The sequence below is a fragment of the Patagioenas fasciata genome, chromosome 26, assembly GCF_037038585.1.
Source record: "Patagioenas fasciata isolate bPatFas1 chromosome 26, bPatFas1.hap1, whole genome shotgun sequence".
Taxonomy (NCBI): domain Eukaryota; kingdom Metazoa; phylum Chordata; class Aves; order Columbiformes; family Columbidae; genus Patagioenas; species Patagioenas fasciata.
Genome location: NC_092545.1, coordinates 2,040,292 through 2,060,807, shown reverse-complemented (window position 1 = coordinate 2,060,807; position 20,516 = coordinate 2,040,292). Strand labels below are relative to the sequence as shown.

General features: G+C 49.1%; 1 pseudogene; it reads left to right on the top strand.

The window, feature by feature from the left end:
* Positions 1-20,516, top strand: part of LOC136112701 (dynein axonemal heavy chain 9-like) — a 116,274-nt pseudogene that overhangs the window by 54,652 nt on the left and 41,106 nt on the right.

Genomic DNA, 20,516 nt, shown 5'->3' with positions numbered 1-20,516 from the left:
AGGTGAGCCGTTCTGCATTTGCTGAGCACAAGCTTTGTCTTCAGTCAGATGGTGCCACTAGCTGTTCCTGATCTGGATCACAAAGAAATAGCTTGTCCTGGAGAAAAAAAGAAAAAAAAAAGAGTCCTTGTCACAATTCACTGGAAGAGAGGCTTTTTTTTAATGTTTGCCTGATGTTTTCTCATGAAGACCAGCATCTCCCGAGGTATTTTCACATGTAGAGGAGAGCAATAGTTTTGTGGAGTTTTCATTTGCTCTGCAGTGCTGCTGCTCTATTCCCAGCCTTCGTGGTCTTCTTAACATTCATTATTTACTCCCCTTGAGACTCTGTATCCTCTCTCTCCTTGATTTTACCAACATTTTGTTCTGTCATTCAATGTCATTCTGTGCTTGTTCTCCCCTCAGTCTCACTAAAGCCATGACCCAGCGTTTAATGCATCTTGATTGCCCTGATATACTTTGAGCCACAAAAAAATATTTATAAGGATTTCCTAGGCATATTCAGGTGGTTTTCTCTGCATTGTATAACTCATGCCGCCTTTTGCCTTTGAGTAGCTACTCTACATTTTTCTTATCCCTTATGATTCTCGGTGGGAATGAAGCTCGTGCGTAGGTCTGCAATCATTTTCAGTAGTGATAACTGATAACCCTTTTTTCACTTTAAAGCAAACTAGAACCGTATTGTGATATAGTAATATTTACGTATAGGCACATAGAGTTTTGCATGTTTGAGAGGAAAGCATTAATTAGAGTAATTTTTACTGTGTTGCTGGAGAAAACCGTTAGAGCAGGTGTCAAGTTCAGTGTTCATCACCATCTTCCTGTCACCCTCCCAGGCCTGTTTTCATCAATCATGCGAGAGCTGGCCAACATCACGCATGACGGTCCCAAGTGGATGGTACTAGATGGAGATATTGATCCAGTGTGGATTGAGTCTCTTAATACTGTGATGGATGATAATAAGGTAATGAATATAAGTTAAAGAAGGAGATATTCTTTGACTGCATGGCATGGTTCAGCCTAAAAATGCAGATGCTGAAATAACACCTCCTAGAATAATGCGGTTGTGTTTCTTCAGATACACCAAACAATATCACATATAGAAAATGGTGCATGAGGGGAAATAGCTCAAATCATGGTTTCATTGTAATTTCCCTTCCTGGAACTGGGCTCATGGATAATCACAGATGTCCTGATTGTAACTCCAGGCCCTTCAAAAATAGGGTGGGGTCATAATTCCACACCTTTTTCCGCCGCTCGAAGGGAGTGCTGTTCCTTTGAGTCATGGAAGACAGTTCTACTACCTGCTGGAAATCAGCTGCATTCCCTCAAGGAACTGTGCTGGCAGCAACCAAGCTTTTTAGTGCAAAGTGCTGAATGCTTTTCATTCCTGTTCCTGGGGAAGATGTCATTCTGTCTGTCTGTCTGCCCAATGCAGGTGCTGACCCTGGCGAGCAATGAGAGAATCCCTCTGAACCCAACGATGCGGTTGGTGTTTGAGATCAGCCACCTGCGCACAGCCACCCCAGCAACCGTGTCCCGAGCGGGTGAGTCCTGGCCTGAGCTCCGCACTGGGATTTGCCGTGAACCCAGGAGGATCTAGTGCCATTAACCAGTCTTCTGTTGGCCAACTTGACTCCTGTTGCAAGTACCCAACCTGAGATCACAGCGGCCGTGGGTGGACAGGGCAGGTTTCTGACAGACAAACTGAGGATCCTGACCCCAAATGCACATGTGGAGCTGTCATCATCCTGGAGATTTACCCAGAGCACTCTGACTGTTGGTGGGTGATCATGGCTTCAGCGTTGCTGAGTGCTCCTGTTGTGCAAAGCCCTTTGGATGGACTTTATGAGGAGAAGGACAGTATCTGTCTCAAAGAGTTCTTGATCTTCTGAAGAAGTGCATGAAGTATGGGAGAAGGGAATGGAGGTGTCCCCTAGTTTTACACATGGGGAAATGGGGCCCAGAGCAATGAAACTGCTCAGACAAGACAATGCTCTGAATTTAGGGCAAGGTCATGAAAAGCGCCGTGGTTTCAAGGGTGAAGTTTCTTCACTGTTCATGTTTCTACTCTGCAGTGGGGCAGGAAAAGGGGGCAGGTAATGGGACGTCCCGTCATATTTGATAGGGTTTTAGTTGTGTGAAAGTACCTGGTAAACTCTGCTGGAAGAAAGGAACAGTTTCTGCTATGTCTTTACTATATGTTCTCTCCTACCCTGGGCCTAAAGGGATCCTGTACATCAACCCGTCGGATCTGGGCTGGAATCCTCCAGTGAGCAGCTGGATCGACAGGCGAGAGATCCAGTCCGAAAGAGCCAACCTGACCGTTTTGTTTGATAAGTACCTGCCCATTTGCCTGGACACCCTCAGAACAAGGTACCATCTGATGAGTGATTGTGTCACCCGTGGTGAGGGCATGGGGACACCTGCCACTGTCCAGCCCAGCTGTGCTGCGCTGGGTTGTGCTGCACATGATCCTCCTTGCCCCTGGAAGCCCTGAGCATCATTGGCTTAAGCTCAGAGAACCAGCAGGGCGAGGTGGGCAAAGTGACGCTCCTGCCTGTATCGTGTTGGTCAGATCTGGTTTTCATCTGATTTTGATTTGATTTTTATTGTATTTCCTGTATCAACTCTCTATCTCTTGGAAAATAATTCCGGCATATCCCAAAGAGAAAGCTTTTCAGCCTCCTGATGTGTCAGGCTAGACCTGAGCCCACTCCACAAGTTATTTTTCATTAAGAACTTGGGTATTTGGAAGGGTCCTAGTGCTTCTTGGCTTGATTTGGCTTTAAAGCAGTGTCCACAGGGAAGTCATGTGGTTCTTGCTTATCATCATGTGAAACCATTCTCTTTCTCATACTGTGGTGAGGACTGGCCAAAGTAGAGTCCCAGAAAACTTAAGGGAGCATCTCCCATCCTCTACTTGCTTCCTATAGTTGCACTTTCCTTTAAAAACAAAAGAAAAATCAGTGAGCATGGGAGATGTCAGCCAAAAGGGGGATGTGTCAGAAGGGTCTGGAATCAGGACTTAAACATTGTGCTAGGGAACTTCTCTCTGTGGGACCAAGTTGGTTTTGACTGTTGGTAGCAAAGTCAATCGGACGTTTCCCATTCTGTTTGCTGAACATTGTCTCAGAGCGTGAAATCCACGGGATTAGCTGCAGGCAACCCTGAGCTGAGTGTTTTGGTAGCTTGCTTAATTCAGAAATCGTAGAACCAACCTTTCAAATAGCTATAATTACTTTATGGAGGACTTCAGTGCAGCTACAATATTAGTTTGGAATTCTGTAAGTGTAGCTTAAATGAATGTAAAATGGCAAGATGAAAGGGTTTATTTTATTACTCCTCTATTTGACCGCTTTTGAACTCATCGTGCTCGCAGGAAATCATTGCCTTTAGCAAGTCTTCCATTCTGCTTCTTTCAAGAAGATCAAAGTTTTAAAATGCTTGAAACTTCTGATTATTGTTATTAATTGTATATGTGCCGGTGCCAGCGGGTCTGAGTGTGAGAATGGGTGTTCTCTTTATTGTACCTGGGAATAGGACACGTACCGCTGACAAGCAGAATGCCGGTATTCTGAAAGAGCATTTCTAGTCTTCCTGGGTTGTGATGGACGTATTGCTTTCTAATTTCCATCCCTTAGATTTAAGAAGATTATTCCCATTCCTGAACAGAGTATGGTTCAGATGTTGTGCTACCTCCTTGAATGTCTCCTGGCAGAGGAGAACACACCTCCTGACTGTCCCAAGGAGCTTTATGAACTTTACTTTGTCTTTGCTGCCGTCTGGGCCTTTGGTGGATCAATGTTTCGAGATCAGGTAAGACGGAAGATGCCTCTTCAGCATCTTTCACACAGTTTGTTTGTGTGGTTTTGTGTTGTTTTGATTTCTTCATACTTTCTGAAACATAGTGCTATGCCAGTAATGCTGTTTTCCTGGGGCTCTCATATAGGTGATAATAAACTAGAAACACAACAATTCCTTTTACGAAAGGCCTCGTTATCCAGGGTGTAACACCACCGGAGAACAGCTGAGGGGTCAGTGGTAGAGGTGGAGGGATGTTTGCTTATGCAGATGCATTTCACTGGGGAGAAACATAAGGTTAACTTATAGAAGCCTGTGGATGTGCATAATGTGATCAAATTAAGACTGATTTATCAGATGGATGTATCAGTGGAGCAGTCTTTCAGCCTTCTGACTGCACAGGTAGACGTGCTACATAACACAAACCAGCCGGTGTTTTGTCACCAGGGCAGAGCAGAGCCGGAGGAACAACCTCCCTTGACCTGCTGGTCATACTTTTCCTAACGCACCCCAGGTGCCATTGACTTTCGTGGCCACAGGGGCACACCTACTCTTGGGTGGTTGCATCCCCTAGTCAGAGGACGCCTTATCCTCAGATCTAAAGTGTGTAGTCCTGATGTCTGGGTCTGCCCACACTGCACTGCTGTCAAGGGCTTGGAGATCCACGTCTGATCTCCGCTGGGCTTGTGTCAAACTCTGTGTTGTCTGGACTATGCGGGAGGTCTCTCCACGAATGTAACACCAGACACCCCTCCCCAGCTCGGGTGGAGGCACTGCCGTTCTTGATGGCTGCTCAAGTGCTCCCAGGGGTCTCTTTGTGTGTTTTCATGTACCTTAACGCCAGACCTAGAGTGTCTGCTGGTCTCTTCAGATTTGCTCCATGCCAAGGATCAGATGCTTCAGGAAGTGCTGAACAACACAGCTCAAGCTCAGCTGGGTGCTCACTTGGTGCCATCACACCTTGTGACCATTGAATGACCTGTGCGAGACCAGCTTCCTTGGTCCTTGTGGAGCCTCCATTTCCCATGTGCCAGCTGGGAAATACTCAGCCTTAGTGTTGCCAGTCTAGGATGACTTAAAGAAACAAAACAAAACACAATAAAGCCTGGGAAGCACTACTTGTCTTTGCTTCAGCAGTACAAGCGCAAGTATGCTGGTGTGCGGTGCTGTGGCAGCTGGCCGCTGTGTTCCCCGTGCCGCACAGTCAGTCTCGGGTGCATCAGGCCGGGCTCCTGCCTGCGGTAGTGGCTCTGGGTGGGCTGCAGGAGCAGCTGCAGGCACAGCGACCCTCCGGGAGGCTCCGCCGGGAGCCTGGCTGTGCGTTACTGCCCGCGATGCTCTGTAAATGTCAGAGCTGAGAGTGCGAGGATACAGCAGTCCGAGCAATGGGGAGCCTGATGAAAAATGATCCAATATAAAATCTGTTTATTGCTTTCCACCGAAGGTGCCCTTCGCGCTGACCTTTCACGGCCGAAATGTCAGGAGAAACAGTCTGGGAGGCTTCCCACTACTCGGTGCTTGTTGGTGGGTAGCGGGGCCCCTGTATAAAAACAGATGATAGATTTGCCATTTCCTGGCTCTGAAATTAGCGGTAATCCATATGGGGTTTTTATTAAGGAAGTGGTTTGAATTCCACACCGTTCTGGCAATAGAGCTGGGGCTGGAGTGGCTCCGTTTAACCGCGGGGTCAGGGAGGGCGGGCAGCGCGGCACAGCGCGCTTGCAGGCGGTCTGGCTGTGCGGGGTAAGGGCACCCTTGTGGGAAAGCTTTTAGCAGCCACGCACGTCCCGCTCCACTGCGGGCTACTCTGCTGCCGCTGCTGAGGAGTTATAACAACAGGAGAATGGAGAATTACAGGGATTCTGCCTCTCTGAATAGCATGAGTCTGCAAAATCGTGGATACTATTAATGTGTTTTTCAAATCCACTGGTCTTTTGAGGGACTGTGGCTCAGGAGGCTTTATGGAGGACACTTGGTTCAGTTCAGCAACAAACCCAGGTTTCCTTATGGAGGCCGAGCAGCCTATGGACAATGTGTTGGTGACCCCACATTGTATGGCTATGGGGAGGAGAGACCCGCAGACACCCCAGGAACAAACTGTGCTGTTAAAACGGGCTGAATGATGCGTCCGGTATTTCACAAACATCTTTCTCACAGCAATTTTCCTCTCCTCCTCCCCTCCACCTCTCTCCAGTTCCCATTGTCCACATGGGAAGGTGTTTGGGCAGAATGGCTGGCCCAATGTCATACAGGAGACCTAGGGCAGAGGAGGGGACTAAGCACATTTTGTGAGTCCTGACCCAGCATCTAAAGCAAAACTGTCACCCCAGTTGAAAAAATTCAGATGCTCCAAAATCTCCATGTGTAGAAAGATACAATGGGGAAAAGCAAGGAAACGGGTGCTTTGAGGGGAATGTGGCAGCGCAGAATCACGGCGGGGTCAAAGGGGCAGACCCTCGCTGCTGCTTTGGTGCGCTGGTGTCTGCAGTCCTGCTTGTCTGAAACGTTGTGGCTTGAAAAGAAGCCAGAAGACAACAACTCACTCTGAATAGAGTGGTGTGATTGATGAGGAAAGGCTTTGGTATGCATGCTGTGACTGACCATGAGCACAGATGTAGACGGATGTTGTGTCCTTGTCTGTTGGAAGAAGTAGGCACCAAGAATCAATCAAGTGGTCTGTTTAGTCATAGGCACGTATTTCTCTTTTTCAAATTGATCCATCTATCTAGTCTCAGACATACCAAGAGTGATCAACACAGAGGATGAATTATTTAGATGAATAAATAGGACTGATGAGCAGAAATGAAGAAAATGAAAAATTAGGCTTAATAGCAGGAAAAATGATAAGAACTTTATGCTGTGGAATATATTTTAAGGACTAATCCCGCTCTGGTGGACTGGGATAGATAACATTCTCCATTACTAATTAATTGATCCAGATTAGTGTATTTTCTCCACTTTTTGTCTTATAGCTTGTGGACTACAGAGTGGAGTTCAGCAAGTGGTGGGTGGCAGAATTCAAGACTATCAAGTTTCCCTCTCAGGGCACAGTCTTTGACTTCTACATTGATCCAGAAACGAAGAAGTTTGAACCTTGGTCTAAACTTATTCCTCAGTTTGAATTTGATCCAGAAATGCCCTTACAGGTATGTGAACCTTGCACGTGTTTTGTCTGGGAAGAGCACATGCATTTTAGTGACTGTATGCAGGCATTTCAATTGAAGTCTCATTCGAGGTCAAGCACTTCATAATAAGAATGGCATTCCGTCCTGGTTTTGTTAAAAACAAGTTTCTCTTTTAGTGAATTTGCCTGTCAGGTAAAACCTTCATATCAGCTGCGTTTTCCTGGAGAACCAGATCCATGTTTTGGTAAACATAGCAATGGAATGTGAGGTTATTGATAAGGACAGATTCGCATCTCGCGAGAGGGGCAATGAGAAACAGGTGACCAAGAAACTGACAAACAGAGTATAACATCCCATTCACGTGAATACTTCATGTAAAAGTGGGAGATCACGAGGATCTCGTCCATTTTGCTTATGGCCGAGATTAGGAGAGGACCTTGCTGGTCGTCCCTGCGAACTGAGGCCTCATGACAGACTGAATCCAGCTCCGGTTGGCTGCACAGTCCAGTCCAGGACTTCAGGTGCCAGCTCTGCAGTTGCTGGGGCTTTCAAGATTGGTTTTGTATATTTTGTATTATTTTCTCTATTCTTATTAGTAGCATTAGTAAAACATCTTTAATTTTTCCAATTCTCTTCTATCTATCCTTCTTTCCCTCCCAATCACCTGTCCTGAGTGGGAGTGGGGGAGAGAGAGGGGCTGAAGGTGGGGGAGAGGGGGCTAACAACACATCTGCCATGGTTGTATTGTCACCCCACAATCAAAAGCCTTGACACATTCTTTATGAAGTACAACTCAATTACCCATCTTTCTTTACTGTACTTTGACTGTGAAGACTCATCCTCCATCCATCTTCCAGAGCTGAGTGATGTACATGAGGCGCAGGCTCAGAGACACCTATGAGCCAGGGCTGGTGTGCCCAGGGTGCGGGATGGAGGTGCGTTTGGCCTGCAGAGAGAAGCAGGATGTGGGACAACGTAGTGACAAAGTCCCTGAGACACCATCTCGTCATTCTGCGTGGCTGAAAATAGGGTTGTTTATATGATTTGGACGAAAAATGAGAGTTGCTGCAGGTAGTGAATTGCGTTTGCCAGCTATGCCTTTCTTTCCTTTTAGAGGTGCCACAGTGAGCAGATGACTTGTAAAAATTGTTACCATTTTAGCAAAATGTGTGTTTGCGGGGAGATCCAGATGTTGCTCTCAGCATCCCGCTGTCATTGTTTCGTCTGTACAGATAGTTTGACTTGAATGGTTGGTAGCAGTGTATTGTTCCCTTCCTAGCACAATCTAGAAACTCAGGTCACCGCACTCATTCCTGGCTCTCCCAGTTTGATGTCTCCTCAGAACATGGCAGTGGGGTGGTGCCACAGATGGGTACACTTACCTGCTCGTTTTGCCCCTCTCAGGCTTGCCTGGTGCCCACCACCGAGACGGTCCGTGTGCGGTACTTCATGGACAGGCTCCTGGAGCGCCGGCGCCCCGTGATGCTGGTGGGCAACGCCGGCACGGGGAAGTCTGTGCTGGTGGGGGACAAGCTCTGCTCACTGGATACAGACGCCTATGTGGTGAAGAAGGTCCCGTTTAACTACTACACCACCTCTGCCATGCTGCAAGGTAAGACAATGGCTGAGATGTGGGACTTCTGCCTGGCAGGTCACCAAATTCCTGGGGTGTCCGTCGGGGTTTGGAGCTGGGTGTGCACTGTGGGCACTGCACTGGCACCCACCGACTCTTAAATCCCACTGTGAAACTCACTGGTCCGCAGACTCCTGGTTTTATGGAAAATGGCATTTCCCAACATGAGGGATTGAATTCTGAACACCACGACTCTGGTTCAGGGCTGTGCAAAGCACACACTTAAATCTGCTGCTGTTCTCTACAGCACACAGCTCGTACTTGACTTGAGGTGTGTCTTTAATACGCTTGAATTTAAGCCCGTGCTGAATAGAATGGGTTGCTTGGCTGGGATCTAAGCTGTCCTCAGAGTGCAGTGATGGGAATTGCATCCCAGTTGTCAGTGAGGACAGTGCTAATGGGGATGTGCAGGTGCTGCTGGTTCCTGGGCTGTCCCCCGCATCCTGATGCAGCCCCGTGTGCTCCCACGGAGCGGGTGCCACATCCCACCGCCCCAGGGGACACGGCTGCTGACCCTGGGAGGCTCTGACCTGGGGAAGCCCATGAGAATATCTTTGATGAGGATTTTGGCACATCAGTGAAAGATGAAGTTTGAGACCAGGATAAGGTCAGTTCTGCTGTGTAGTCTTTTCACAGATGAAGAGAAAGAGGGAATTGTTGAAAAGTGACTCATTTTGGAATGGTATTTTCACTTTCAGTTGACCTAAAGAGAGAGGATAATTTTCTACATGTATTTATTAATCAGGAATGAAACAACCTTGCTTGTTTTGAGTTGAACAACAGCTGTGGGTCACTGTAAACCAAAATAACTTCCTTTATGGAGTTTGGTCTGACCCAAGTGTCCTGAAATCCCTTTACTCCCTCTACAGGACCAGCACCAGTGAGACCAAGGTTTTAACCTTCACCATGTGGGTTTTTCCTGGCCAGGTGGCCCTGGGGCGAACACGCTCACGGCCATGAGCATCACAGCCCCTGTCTGTGCTCTGCTGGGCTCCCGACACTGCAGATGTTTTAAGGAAGGTGTCAGAGTTTAAAGTTGCCCTGTGGGACTGATCCACTCGCAGAGGTGACAGCACAGGCTCAGCCCACGCTGTGTCACCTGGGGCTGTGTCGTGGAGTCACGGCAGCTTTCTGGGGCAGGTCTGAAGGGTTTTGGGTCTTGCTAGTGTGTGATGGCTGCAGTCTCCCTCCTCCCTCCCAGGTGCCCCTTTGCTTTTTTCCCTGTGTTGGGGTCTCTGCAAAATGCCCTTGAGCTGCTAAATGGGCTGAGCTGTCTGGCAGTCTGTCTGTCTCTCTGTCTGTCTCTCTGTCCAGCTGCCTGGGTGGGGGACAAAGATGCTGAGGGACCTAGAGATTCTTTCTTATGGGGAGAGACTGAGAGCTCTGGGGCTGTTGAGCTGGAGAAGAGAAGCTGAGAGGGATCTGATCAATGGGATCAATATGTCAGGGTGGCTGTCAGAGGATGGAGCAGAGTCTGTTCAGTGGTGCCCAACGCCAGGGTGAGGGGCAGCGGGCACAGACTGAAACACAGGAGGCTCCATCTGAACATGAGCAGAAACTTGTTTGCTGGGAGGTGCCAGAGCCTGGCCCAGGCTGCCCAGAGCGGGTGTGGAGTCTCCTTCTCTGAGACATTGAAACCCGCCTGGACCCACCTGTGTGATCTGCTCTGTGACCCTGCGTGAGCAGGGCTTGGACTGGGGATCTGCAGAGGTCCCTTCAGCCCAACCAGCCTGGGATCCTGTGATTCTGTGAATGTGCAGCCGTTTGTCTCCAGCTGGATGGGCGAGTGTGTGCAGGTGTTATTTGTACAGGCAGACCTGGCACCGTGTCCCTGGTCATGAGCTGTGGGCTGAGTCAGTGATTTTCTTCCCCTGCACAGAGGAGCAAGTTGTCTTGTGTGTGGATGAAGATGTGCTGGTGAGATTTGCATTGAGAAGCATGATTTATACTGCTTGGCCTGGATCCCTGCTGCTCATTTTTTAGAGTTAATTTGTCCCTTTTTGTGTAGTTTGTCACTTGGCTGCTTTATTCTTTTCCCCAGCAGGCACATCTTTAAATTTGTAAAACATGGGCACAAAGTAATTTTGGATTTTTTCTTACTTAAAAAAGATCCTAACCTGAGTTCCAGTAGTTCCTTAGACAAGGTGCCTGTTGCTGCAGAGATGTATAAGATGCAGCCCTTAGGGGAAGCAGAGTTGTTGTTCAACCCATCCCTGCATCCTGTGGCTTCCAGAAGCGCCATGTGCACAGGGGTTAAAAGGAGCCCAACACTCTCTCTGCCTGAACCTGGGGCCAGTTTGGGGATTTTCTGTAGTTTATTGTGACTAAATACCACATTCTGTGGCATTTGCCCTGGGCCTCGCTCTGCTTCGTGCCCTCTTGGGCCTCTGCCCCTCCATCAGATGTAGCCCTGACTTCTGTCATTCAGAGAAATTGCAATAAATCTTGTGGTTTTTTTTGTTTGGGTTCTTTTTTTCCCTCTCCCTTGCTCACCAACCAGAAGGTACGAGGTGTCCAGACTGTTTCTTTGAGGTGCTGGTTTGAGTATGTGTCAGGATCTCACACAGACACACCGCCCCTTATTATTATTGTGAGATACGGCTTTGAATTAAAATACCACTTCCACGAACATGTCACTTGATCCCCAGTAATTGCATTTCAGTGTGATGAATCTCTTGCATACTTGTTTAACCTCAAAAAGGGCTGATTTTATATGTTAATTAGGGACTAATTAAATTTAAATTAAATGCTTATTTGAAACACTTAATTTAACTTGCTACCAGAAATTTCAAATATTGTGGTTTTATTGAACGGGGAGAGAGGCTCCGCTGAAGAAAGATTCATCATTTTTCGTAGCACAATCCATTCCTTTGTGCAGCACCTGTCTGTGACAAGAAATCAGCTGCGTTTTGAGTGGTGAGCAAGGCGAGCTGTCTGCAGTGCACCCAAGCAGGAAAAACCCAGCGTTTTGAAAGGTCTGTGATCTGAAACAAACCAACGGAATATAAATCTTCCTTAACAACTTTTGCACGTGATAATAAATGGCTTAAAAAAACTCCCAGTCCCGTTTACATTTGCCAGTCTTCCCTAATTACAAAGAATTGCTACTTACCGTGTGCTGCTTTATAGCACCTTATAGGTCTGTTGCCAACCCAAAACTGCTAATGAAACAAATTCTTCGAGTAAGCACAGGGCAGAAAACCCACCCGGGGTCTGGGCAGAGGAGCGTTGCTTCCGTTTGCTTTTCCACTTACTGAGACAGTAAAGGTTGCCTGGGCTGCAATCAGAGGAATCAATAACCTATAGAACATGATGTGCAGCGACGTGGGGTGATTTTTATTAAATATCAGCCCAGGATTATAAATATTCCCCACGTTTTATGAGCTAGAGCAACATATGACCCCAGCCTTCTGCTAAAACAAATTAAAGTCTTCCAAGGCTTTGAAATGCGAAACTGTTCTCTCCGTGCTTTCCTTTGCGTGTGCGTGACCCTACTTGAAACTAGGTGGTAATTTGACAGCTCGTGTTGGAATTAAGTCTTGTCACATTATCTGGAGGGTTGGGTAACGGTGGTGAGAAGATCAGGGAACTTATGATTATTTGATGCATTTAAATAAAAGTGTCATGTTGGTTGTTCTGAAGATGTCCAGGAATTTGGCCCTGAGATCGCCTATTTTTGTCTAACAGGGTAAAAGATGCATATATTCACAAAACCAGCAGCTTTGCTCGTGGGCTTCTGCGCCCACAGCATCCATCTCCCTTTCTCCATCGCAGCGCCCAGTGCCTGCTGCCCTGGCCACGCTGCAGTTGCCGCATCGCCGGGGCAGGCAGCAGGGGATGCTCACTGCTCTGGCACAGCCACCTCTGCAAGCAAGATTTCGTTTAAAAAATTATGCAGAAGAGATTCAAAAGGCTTTATCTTGCATGAAAAGCTCTTGTTTGCTCTGAGGTAGACATGTTTTGTAGCAGACGAAGTTTGTTGTATTTTTGTTTGGAAGGAAGAGTTGAGAGCTTTCTGATTTAAGTCAAACCAAAGTGCTGACCAAGGGTCCCTGCAGGGCTCCCAGCTGCACCGTAGAATCATAGAATCAGTTTGGTTGGAAGAGACCTTCAGGATCATCGAGTCCAACCGTAACCCAGCTCTAGCACTCTAGTCCCTGAGAACCTCATCTCCACGTCTGTCCAACCCTCCAGGGCTGGTGACTCCAGCACTGCCCTGGGCAGCCTGTTCCAATGCCCCACAGCCCTTTGGGGAAGAAATTGTTCCCCAGATCCAGCCTCAGCCTCCCCTGGTGCAACTTGAGACCATTTCCTCTGCTCCTGGCGCTTGTTCCTGGGGAGCAGAGCCCGACCCCCCTGGCTCCAAGCTCCTTTCAGGCAGTTCAGAGATCAGAAGGTCTCCCCTCAGCTCCTGTTCTCCAGCTGAACCCCCAGGCCCCTCAGCTGCTCCTCATACAGCTGCAGCTGGGGGACATCTCAGCTCCTTGAGGGGCCGCTGTAGCTACACACAGCACAGCATTGAGCTGGGCTGAGAAATCATTTTTATTTTGCAGCAGTTGCTCTCCCAGTAGATGAGCTTTGCACCTCTGCCTCCCTACAGGTATGCTTGAGAAACCTCTGGAGAAAAAGGCTGGTAGGAATTATGGCCCTCCAGGTACCAAGAAGCTCGTGTACTTCATTGATGATCTCAACATGCCCGAGGTGGACGCTTACGGGACAGTGCAGCCCCATACGCTGATCCGGCAGCACCTGGACTACGGCCACTGGTAGGAGCCTGCTTGGGCTTGGTTGTCGGAGACCTTTTTGTTCAGCTCCAGTGCTGGGGAGTGGGTTTGAGAGAATCTCAAAGCGTGGGTCCCTCTTCCCATTGCATACTGCTGGGCTAGAGCTGGTTGGGAGGCTCTGGGTGAACTGAGAGTTGAGCACCCTCAGGGCTTCCCCTGTCCCCAGCAAACAAATTCACTTAGAATCACAAAACGTCCTGAGCTGGAAGGGACCCGCAAGGATCATCGAGTCCAGCTCCTGTCCCTGCACAGGACAACCCCACAGTTCACACCGTGTGTCCGAGGACGTTGTCCATCGCTTCTTTAATACCGCTTGATTGCTTACTCATAGCTGGGTTGAGAGGAGCTTTGCTCTGCTCTTGCTGTGGCTTGTGACTGTGGTCCCAGTGCAAAGCCTGCGAGGGGAGCGCGATGCTCGGCCTTGCTGCCCCGCGACGCTGAGAGCAGAGGCGGCTGTGGATTTGGCCTCAGCTGGGGTGAACCCCCCTGCTGTGAGCACCTAACGTTGTCTTCTGTCAGGCAGCAGCAAACAACCATTATCTAGGCAGAGGTGATTTGAAGGAAAAGCAGTGACTGTTTTGGAAGGAGATGGGTGTGTTTTACACTTTAGCCAGCAGCTCTGTGTGGGACATGAATATTTGCATCTCTCTCCACAGGGAATACAGGGCAGGGACGCATTGCAATTTCCACTCTCCTCAGCTGTGTGCATGCCTGAGCTCTGCCAAAAGCTTCCGAGGAACAGAGACAGTGGAGCGGAGGCAGAAATCTTGGGCTGTGGGTGTCAGGGAAGTCAGGCAGATAGAGGGTGAGGGAGCTGCGAGGGAGCGTTGGAGGCACAAGGGGCTGCAGCGAGGAGTAGGGGGATGCAGTGAGGCGCAGAGGGATGCAACGAGGTGTGGGGGATGGAGTGAGGCATAGGGGGATGCAGCGAGGTGCGGGGGGATGCAGCAACGTACAGGGGATGCAGCGAGGTGCGGGCGGATGCAGCAACGTACAGGGGATGCAGCGAGGTGCGGGGGGATGCAGCAACGTACAGGGGATGCAGCGAGGTGCGGGGGGATGCAGCAACGTACAGGGGATGCAGCAACGTACAGGGGATGCAGCGAGGTGCGGTGGGATGCAGCAACGTACAGGGGATGCAGCGAGGTGCGGGGGGATGCAGCAACGTACAGGGGATGCAGCGAGGTGCGGGGGGATGCAGCAACGTACAGGGGATGCAGCGAGGTGCGGGCGGATGCAGCAACGTACAGGGGATGCAGCGAGGTGCGGGCGGATGCAGCAACGTACAGGGGATGCAGCGAGGTGCGGGCGGATGCAGCAACGTACAGGGGATGCAGCGAGGTGCGGGGGGATGCAGCAACGTACAGGGGATGCAGCGAGGTGCGGGGGGATGCAGCAACGTACAGGGGATGCAGCGAGGTGCGGGGGGATGCAGCAACGTACAGGGGATGCAGCGAGGTGCGGGGGGATGCAGCAACGTACAGGGGATGCAGCGAGGTGCGGGCGGATGCAGCAACGTACAGGGGATGCAGCGAGGTGCGGGCGGATGCAGCAACGTACAGGGGATGCAGCGAGGTGCGGGCGGATGCAGCAACGTACAGGGGATGCAGCGAGGTGCGGGCGGATGCAGCAACGTACAGGGGATGCAGCGAGGTGCGGGCGGATGCAGCAACGTACAGGGGATGCAGCGAGGTGCGGGCGGATGCAGCATGCCATGGGTCCCCTCCCAGACACATCGAGGCCTTCTGCCCATGTGCTCAGCAGTGCCCACTGGGCACTGTATTGCATGCAGGAAGTTATCATCTCACCAATATAATAGGCTCAGGTAGGATCTCTCAGCAAAGCATATTTTATTAACGATTTTGCAAGGTCGGGTGTTCCACCTAAAGGTAGGCACACAAAACAGGGCAAAAAGCCACTGCTTATATCCACCCCTAATCCCAACTGCAAATTCCCTCCCCAGTTCCCCGTTGGTTGGGTACGGCAGGGTTTACAGACTACCTGACACTTCCTAGCTGCCAAGGCTCAGTTTACCTGTCTCACGACTCCATTCTAATAACCCTTCCCATTATTTCTTTATTTTCATTGAAGGTGTGTTTTCTTGACTGTCTGAATTTTAACCACTGGAATGGTTTTCAATTCCTCCACACCCGCTCTGGGCAGCCTGGGCCGGGCTCTGGCACCTCCCAGCAAACAAGTTTCTGCTCATGTTCAGATGGAGCCTCCTGTGTTTCAGTCTGTGCCCGCTGCCCCTCACCCTGGCGCTGGGCACCACTGAACAGAGTCTGGTCCATCCTCTGACACCCACCCTGAGATATTGATCCCATTGATCAGATCCCTCTCAGCTTCTCTTCTCCAGCTCAACAGCCCCAGCTCTCTCAGTTTCTTGTCACAAGAAAGGTGCTCCAGATCCCTTAGCATCTTTGTAGCCACCGCTGGACTCTCTCCAGTAATTCCTTGTCCTTCTTAAACCAGGGAGCCCAGGACTCCCTGTCCTCCCCCGGCAGCAGCAGCCTGCTGACCCTTGTCATGTCCCACCTGGCGCTATGGTTGGGGGAAGTGTGACTGAGATTTGTCAGTCCCCTGGGTTGGAAAAAAGTACATACAATCCTGAAGGTCCACAAACAAAAGACCTTTATTTTTTGTAGCTTGGTCCAATTGGCAAATGACTCAGTGGCAGAAGGATTTATGTTACTTAAGCTCAATCGATAAACAGTTTAGCAGCGAAAAGATTCACATGAAAGAGTTTTGTGGCACAAGTGGGGCTCTAAACCTTATGTTACTGTATTACTCACAAAAAGGAAGGCAAAGAAATAGGAATATAGGAAGGAAAGAGAGAGGAAGAAAAGAAGGGGAAAGGAAGGGGGAAGGAAATGGGAAGGGAAGGAAAAGGAAAGGGAAAGGAAAGGTCTCACCACCCTTAGGGCTCCGTGGTGTGTTTGAGGGGTTTGTAGTCTCAGGTCCAGTTCCTATGCAGGAATGCTTGGGTCTGTAGTCAGGGTTCAGCACCCTGTGGTGTGTGGTTCGGTTCCCGTGGTCAGCCCGGTGGGTGGAAGGGTCCCCAGGGTGGCACCCTGCCCGTGCTGGCACAGGTTTTATAGGGTTTATAGCCCTCGGGATCACCTGGGCTTTTGTGCAGGCGTCACTGGGGTGATTGTGGAAGATGGGGGAGGCCCGGAGGGTCTCTCAGCCTGGGCCTTGACACCGTGTCGGGCCTGTCAGCGCACAGGCTGCGTGTCCTTCAACACAGCACTGCCTGTGTCACCCAGCCTTTGTCTGTGGCTGTCACCTCGGCCTTGACATGTAAATCACCATTCACCTGCTCACGATGGCCCGTCTCCCATGACTGGGTGTTGCAGGGCTGGGTTTGCCACAGTGTTTGAGAGTCACCCTTGTAGTCTCTCACACCCTGTCCCGGGTTGGGATCAAACCAGAGACACTCCTGCTGTTTTCTGCCATTTCCATGCAAGTGAAGAGTATGGCCCAGGGGCTTTGCTCAGTGCTTATTACTGATAGAAATATTAGCTACAGGTTGTTGAAGCTGAAGGATTTCCACCAGGAGCAGGACTCGCGTGTGCCAGGCCGTGTACAGATAGGCCGGCAACCTGGGCCTGGGCCTCATCTTGGCAAGACGCAGAATTTGACCCCCTGAAGACAAGCGGCCTCTGGCAGCCCAGGGACACGTACTGAGAGAGGCAGTGGCCGTGGTCACTGTGCTGCTGCTTGTGTTTTGCCCGAAGGTACAACCGGACCAAGCTGTCGCTGAAGGAGATCACGAACGTGCAGTTTGTGTCGTGCGTGAACCCGACGGCGGGGAGCTTCACCATCAGCCCTCGGCTGCAGGTAAAGCCCTGCACAACGGCAGGTGCATCGCTGGGTTTATTTTGGGGTGGATCATTTAAACGTGAGGTTAGAGGACAACCACTGGCAGATCCTGCTGTTGTTTTATCAGTACAAATGGCACGAATCTGTCGAGTGACTGTGATTCCTAATAGTGAAGCACCGAACTGGGTCCCTTATTCCCTTGTTTGTTTTTCCTCGCATTCTGCAGCTCCGTCAGAGGAGGAAGTCAAAAGTTGCCAGCCAGCTTAACACCTACTTTCAGGACAACCTTCTGGTCCATACAGGCAGATTTTGCCTTCATTTAGCTCGTATTTAGCTCTGAAGCATGGTGCATTAACGCCGCCTGCTTTCCAGAATTGTCTGCTGCAGCTGTCAGTAAAAAGAGGTGTGGGGGAGAAACCCAAACGAAGAAAACAGACAAAACTAAAAAAAAACCCAAGCCACACCAAAACACAACAACAACAAAAACCCCAACAAACCCCAAACCAAGCAACCAAACAAAACCAACAAAACAAAGAACACCAAAACCAACCAACCAACCAAATCCCCCCAAAAACCTAACCGAACAAAAAAACCCCAAGCCAAACAAAAAGCAGTTCAAGCGCTGCTGATAACAGAAGATTTGGGAAGAGATCTTAAACATTAGACTTTGATTTTTGGGAGCTGCCAACCGATGGAGGGACTGGGTAGCAGTGAGCAAAATTCATTTCATCATGGAGAAACCTAATGACCAGAGTCAGCTTGGACCCTGGCTCCTCTTCAGCAAGGTGTGGAGTTAAAATGAAGTGTCCCATGGGCAACTTTGCAAGTTCCAAATTAGTAAAGAGGTCCTCTGGGAGATGGCACCTTCCAGGGGCTGCTCTTAATAGAGACAGTGACTGGGCTTTGTCAGAGGTCGGTGGGACCTTCAGAGCCCTTTGGCTCTTCAATGGACTGCACTTCCAGTGTAGCATTGGTGAGATGCAGTTGAAAATCCCTGGTTTAGTGAGCAGAGTGATGTCACTTCCCACCTGAGCTCTGCTGGCAAACTGGGAGAGGGAAATAACCTTGTTCAGGTGGACTGCAAATCAGAGAATCATAGAACAACCCAGGTTGGAAGGGACCTCAAAAGATCATCTGGTCCAGCATTTCATGGGAAAGGGAGCCTAGATGAGATTATCACAGCAAATCCCCAAGGGCATTTTGCTTGAAAGGTGTTTTTCTACCTCTCTGACCTTTCCATGCCTTCCTTTCTCTCCCTCAGCGTCACTTCTGTGTCTTCGCGCTGTCCATCCCTGGGCAGGATGCCTTGTCCAGGATCTCTAGCACCATTTGAACGCAGCACCTGACAAGTGGAAATTTCTCGGGGGCTGTGCAAAAATCAGCTCAGCAGCTGATTGCCCTTGCCCTGGGACTGCACCAGAAAGTAGCCGCTACATTCCTTCCAACAGCCATCAAGTTCCACTACATTTTCAACTTGAGAGACTTCTCCAATATCTTCCAAGTAAGTGCAGTTGCTGTCCTGTGGGACTTGAAGCTTGTCCCGATGCTACAAGAGGCTGCGGAGCTGTGTTCCTCTAGCTCTGGTGGGCAGAATGCAGTCTCCTACCTAAAAATGACACAGCACATGTGTGCCCTGAGTAAAGTGGGTGACCTTAGGCCATTCCTTAATTCCTGTTAGTTTTGGATGGATTCCAGAACCATTGCCCATGGCTTTGAGAAGCTTAGTTACTTTCCAGCCTCTTGTGGTCAGCGGGGAGGGATGAGTAGTTCCAGATGGATGTGCAGGTTTGGGGTGGGTTGAAACGCCCTCTGGCTGTAGAAGGGACCAGCTGAAGGGAGCTTTGGGCTTCTGACTTCAGCACTTAAATGACTGATGGTGAGTGCGATGGAGCTGCGCTCATCTTTGGGAGCCTCAGTTCCACACGTGTAAATGTGGGGATTAATGGCACTGTTCCACCACACAGGCAAATTATTTTATTGTACTGAAGCAGGTGGTGGATAGTTAGTGGGTTACTGGCCCTGAAGTTAGATCCAGCTTAGCTTGTTGGCCTGTACTGGCATGTCCTCTTAGCTTCTTGATGGTCAGATGCTCAGTATGTGCATGAAGGGTGGCATTTAAAAAGGTGATAATTGAATCAAACCCAGCTTTGACTTAATTGCTAAAACTGAATTTCCACCAGAGCCAGTTCTGTACCAAGGGGAAGTTGTTCAGATTTAGAAATATTTTCTTCCAACAACGGAGAGACTTTTTTTTCCCCTGAAATCTCATACTTTGAAGCAGGAGATATTACTGCTCAAAGAGCCTTTCAGAGTTTAAGGCTGATTAGTAAAATTTGAGAAGGTTCTCAGCAGCCAAATCGAGAGGTTTGGAACACCATAAACTCTTGTAGAACCCCGGTTTGTAACTTGTTGCTGTCCTTCTTAACACCTGTTCTCCTAAGTACGTACTGAAAGTTTGGTGCCTTGTGGTCTGGTCCATCACACAAGAACTGAAGTAATGACGTAGTGGGAAATGCAAAAACAGGGCCTTGAAAAAGTTAATAGCTCTTTTGTGCCAAGAAAGAATCAGACCTGTCACTTATGCTCAGCTAAACATCAGCAGCTTTTGATGTTAGATGTGGGTCGTGTTAACTCCTGACTTCTAGTTAATCTGTGCTTTGAAAGGCAGAGAGAGAAAAGCAGCATTTCCATGGGAAGCTTTAATTTTAACTGTAACCTGCTTGAAAGGTGCTCAGGTTGTGGGATATTAGGAAATGTCCTGCCAGGTCTGGATGCTGGGGCAGGAGCAGCGACTGAGCTCAGGTGTTGTTTTGTTTATCACGTGGCTTCAGGAGTGGGGGAGTCTGGCTCCTGGGCTTCATAATGTTTATTGAAATAGTGGTCCAATTTTTCTTGAAATCCTTCCTTACCTTTTGGATTCATTCTTGATTATTCCTTCACATTAAATATTCTTGAGTTTTTGAGATCTCCTGATATCCTGTTTGTCCCTACGGGAACACAATTTTCTTCCTGAAATTGAGTGTGAAAGAAGCTCTGGACTCCGGGAATGCATTTCCATGTGTTACTTTCATTCAATCTTCATAAACTCATAATTTAGCTCACACTCTCTTGTCCAAACCCTTCTTGTGCAGTGCTAGCTTCAAAGTCAGGTCAGGCTGATCAGCCAAGTTTTGAATGTTTCCATGACTGGAGTTCCCATAACCTCTCCGACCCTTGTCACACCACTAAACCCACTCCACGGTGAAGCTGATATATTTTTATTTCAGTTGGAATTTCCCTTCCTGCAGTTTGTTACCTCTTGTCCTTTTGCTATACACCTCCAAAAAAAATTGGCTCAGTCTTCTC